A 4,494-nucleotide genomic window follows, 5' to 3' on the forward strand; every position below is an offset into this window, starting at 1 on the left:
GGCGGGCCCCCCGCCAGTGCGTGTCTGCGAGGCCTTGCTGGGCAGCCTGCCAGCCAGAACCCAGAGATGGGAGGAGCTTGAGTGCTACTCCAGGACGGGGCGGGTGAGACCTTGGGTTCAAGCTCCACTGGGCTTGGCAAGAGGCCCCTCCTCCACGGCCGGGAAACAAAGCAAAGCCATGACTCCCAGAGTAGGACTGTGTGAGAGCCAGGATCCCCTGGGTGGAAATGAGAGCCGGCAGGCCGGGCTGGGGGCAGGCTGGCAGGAGCCATCCGTGCCCCAGGTCAGGGCTGGCCTATGCCTGGGCGGAGGCTGTACGTATAGATGGTTAATGAGTACTGACGGCTCAAGAGGCTGACTGTGGTCTGGATGGACCATTGCACGGCCAGCACTTGCCCTGAGCCCACACTGCCTTATTCCTTTGTAACTGAGCAGGTTACAGAGGCCTTATATTTTTAGCCACACTTTGCTTTATTTTCTCTTGTATGTGTGCATGCCAGGTCGCTTCAGTTGTGTCCGACTTTTTGCAACTCCATGGACTGTAGCCTGCCAGGTTCCTCTGTCCATGGGATTCTACAGGCAAGAATACTGGAGTGGGTTGCCATGCCCTCCTCCAGGGGATCTTTCTCACCCAGGGATCAAATCCATGTCTCTTGTGTTTCCTGCATTGGCAGGTGGGTTCTTTACCACTAGCACCACCTAGAAAGCCCCATTTTCTCTTGTAGCCTTTCCTATTTCTCTTCACCTTCTCCCCCTGATATGTGCATGCTAAATTGCTTCAGTCTTGTCCAGCTTTTTGCGACCCCACGGACTGTAGCCCGCTAAGCTCCTCTGTCCCTGGGATTCTCCAGGCAAGAATACTGGAGTGGGTTGCCATTTCATATTCCAGGGATTTTCCCAACACAGGGATATAACCTGCACCTCTTATGTTTCCTGCTTTGGCAGGTGGGTTCTTTACCACCTAGAAAACCTGGAAAAGCTCCCCTCCCACGCCCACTCCCGACTCCAGCCCATAGCTAGTCTCATTTTCTTCTTTCACCTGATCCTGCAGGTGAGGTGTTTTATTATTATGATGATTATTATTATTATATTTTTACCTTTTGGTCTCCTTGCTTACCCCCACCCCCATCCCACAATAACAGGTATAAGGTAGAAATTTCATACAGGAAAATGCATAGATCTTCAGTGTACAGATCAAAAAATTTTAATCTGTTTACACTTGGGAAACCAACATCCTAATTAAGATACAAAATACACTTGTCATCCCTGAAGTTTCCTTGGCTGCCTTCAGACATGTGGCCCCATTTTGTCTGGCCTCTTTGCATGTATTCCTGTGCATATTTTGGGCTTTCCTAGTGGCTCAGCTGGAAAAGAATCTGCCTGCAATGCGGGAGGCCTGGGTTCCGTCCCCGTGCACATTTCACCTCTCCTTCTCGCATTTTTATCCTTCTTATGTGTGTGCTTGTGTGTACAGGAGAGAGAGACCCTCAGAGAGAGAGAGGATGGATGGGGAATGAGTTGTGTGAGTGTGGACAGAGAAAGGAAGCCAGACTTGACTGCATCTTGCTGGCCGGGGGCACAGAGGAACCGTTGGTTTTCGCTTTGTCTCTTTCTATACTCTTTCCAAGTGGCGCCCTGAGCTCTTTATAAACACCAGCGTTCTGGCTGAGAAAGACTTGCCTACATCCAAGGGTGGCAAAGGGGAACAGGAGACACGGTGTTGGCCTGGGAACCGCTCTTCAGCCCACAGGAAGTCAGCTCAAATGAAGTTTTTCTCTGTCAGTCATCCTCCTGTTTTGTTTTGTTTTTTACCCTGGGGAGAACAAATTAGCATGCCAGGGGGAGACAGGGGAGCCCACAAGGCCCAAGGCTGCCATGCTGGGGCATGAGTTAGAGGGCTCCTCTCCAGGCCAACAGGTGGGGCCTGCATTTTGTCCGGGAAATGGCAACCCACTCCAGTGTTCCTGTCTGGAGAATCCCAGGGACGGCGGTGCCTGGTGGGCTGCTGTCTATGGGGTCACACAGAGTCGGACACGACTGAAGCGACTTAACAGTGGAGGTCCTACTGGAGTGCCATGTGAGGCACGGGGGGTTCGAGAGGCAAGACCCATCACTGTCTTCAAGGGGCTTGCACCGAGTTGGCAGAAGACACACTTGAAGTGTTTGAGTGGGATATAATTAACTGCCAAGTGAGACTACATCAGCCCCTGCCTCCTCTCAGAGAGGAGCACCCATGTGTTGCCAAGACACTCGGGCAAACCAGCCTGGTTGCTGCTTGAGGGGAGACCTGATGTGGAGATTCTGGCACTCAACAAATTCTAATCAAACAGATGCCACTCATCAGGCCCTGTTCTAGGTAACAGCAGTAAGCAGAAGATAGAAGGAAACGCTATAGTTAGTTGTCGTCATTCAGTAGCTAAGTGGTGTCAGACTTTGACCCCATGGACTGCAGCACACCGGGTTCCTCTGTCCTCCACTATCTCTCAGAGTTTGCTCAGATTCATGTCCATTAAGTCAGTGATGCCATGTAACCATCTCATCCTCTGCCACCCACTTCTTTTGCCTTCAGTCTTTGCCAGTATCAGGGTCTTTTCCAATGAGTCAGTGCTATAGTTATAGCTAGGACCTTGATTTCAATAAGATTTCTTATAATTTTTTCGTATTATTGTTATTGTTGTTATTATTTTTTTGGCCACGCTATGTGGCTTGTTGGATCTTAGATCCCTGACCAGGGATTGGACCCAGCAAGACTGCGGAGTCCTAACCACTGGACTGCCAGGGAAGGCCCTCATATGATTCTTATGGATAATATGAAGAAATGTGGGTGAATGGTGCAGTAAGGAAGACACCATAGCTAACACATGATTTAGCCTACAAAGGATGTCGATCAGTTTCAACCTGGATGGAGGTCTCCAGTAGGCTCTGTTTTTGGAAATGCCTCCCTCAATTTTCCCCTAAAATTTATAAAACATGATATAAAAACACCCATAACTTTCTATATTAACCAGTTGTCAAAACTCTGCCACAGTAGTACTCACACTCTTTCTCATACACAAATGCACACTCACAACCCACTTGTTTTGGCTTAATCGTATGAAAGTAAGTTGTAGATATCATGATACTTCATGTCGACAGACCTCAGCAGGAGTCTCCAAAGAACAATGACATTCTCCTAAGAACACAGTACCATATTGTACCTAAGAAAATGAACAATAATGCCATGCTGCTGCTGCTGCTGCTGCTGCTAAGTCACTTCAGTCGTGTCCGACTCTGTGCAACCCCATAGACGGCAGCCCACCAGGCTCCCCCGTCCCTGGGATTCTCCAGGCAAGAACACTGGAATGGGTTGCCATTTCCTTCTCCAGTGCATGAAAGTGAAAAGTGAAAGTGAAGTTGCTCAGTCGTGTCCGACTCTTAGCGACCCCATGGACTGCAGCCTACCAGGCTCCTCCGTCCATGGGATTTTCCAGGCAAGAGTACTGGCATGGGGTGCCATCGCCTTCTCCGAATAATGCCATAATATCATCTCATACAGAGTGCATGTGTATTAGCAATTTCTCAATTGCTCTGTGGCTTTTTTTTTTTCCCCTTCAGGATTTCAATCAAGGTTCACATATTGCATGTCTTTTTAATTTTCTATCCTAAAACAGTTCTCTTGTCCTTTTTGTCTTTTCATCAGTTTTACCTTTTTGAAGAGTCCAAGCTCTTTGTCTTATAGAAGCTGAATGTTTCCTATTGTGTCCTCACTATTAGATCTGGGTTACATACTTTTGATACAATTGTTGATGAGTTGTGCATTTTTTATTGACTCATATTAGGAGGTGAATGATATCAGGTAGTCCCACTACCAATGATGTTACTTTTGGCCACTTGATTAATATGGTGGCCACTGGGGGCAAAAAAGATAGTGGCCACCAGTGCTCCCTTAGAGAAACATTTTCCCACTGGTCATTAGTAAGTCATCTGTGGGTCAGACTTTGAGACTGTGTTTCCTTTTTGGGTTTTTTTGGCTGTACCACGAAGCATGTAGGATTTTAGTTCTCCAACCAAGGATGGAACCCACGCTTCCTACAGTGGAAGCTTTGAATCTCAGCCACTGGACAACCAGGGAAATCTCAGAGATCTTGTTAACGTAGTTTCCTAACAATCTTCCACCCAAAGGTTTAGCATCCATTAGTTATCCTTCAGTTCAGTTCAGTTGCTCAGTCGTGTCCGACTCTTTGCGACCCCATGAATCGCAGCACGCCAGGCCTCCCTGTCCATCACCAACTCCTGGAATTCACCCAGACTCATGTCCATTGAGTCAGTGATGCCATCCAGCCATCTCATCCTCTGTTGTCCTCTTCTCCTCCTGCCCCCAGTCCCTCCAGCATCAGAGTCTTTTCCAATGAGTCAACTCTTCGCACGAGGTGGCCAAAGTACTGGAGTTTCAGCTTCAGCATCATTCCTTCCAAAGAAATCCCAGGGCTGATCTCCTTCAGAATGGACTGGTTG

The sequence above is a fragment of the Bison bison genome, unplaced genomic scaffold (assembly GCF_000754665.1).
Source record: "Bison bison bison isolate TAMUID 2011002044 unplaced genomic scaffold, Bison_UMD1.0 scf7180017864155, whole genome shotgun sequence".
Lineage (NCBI taxonomy): Eukaryota > Metazoa > Chordata > Mammalia > Artiodactyla > Bovidae > Bison > Bison bison.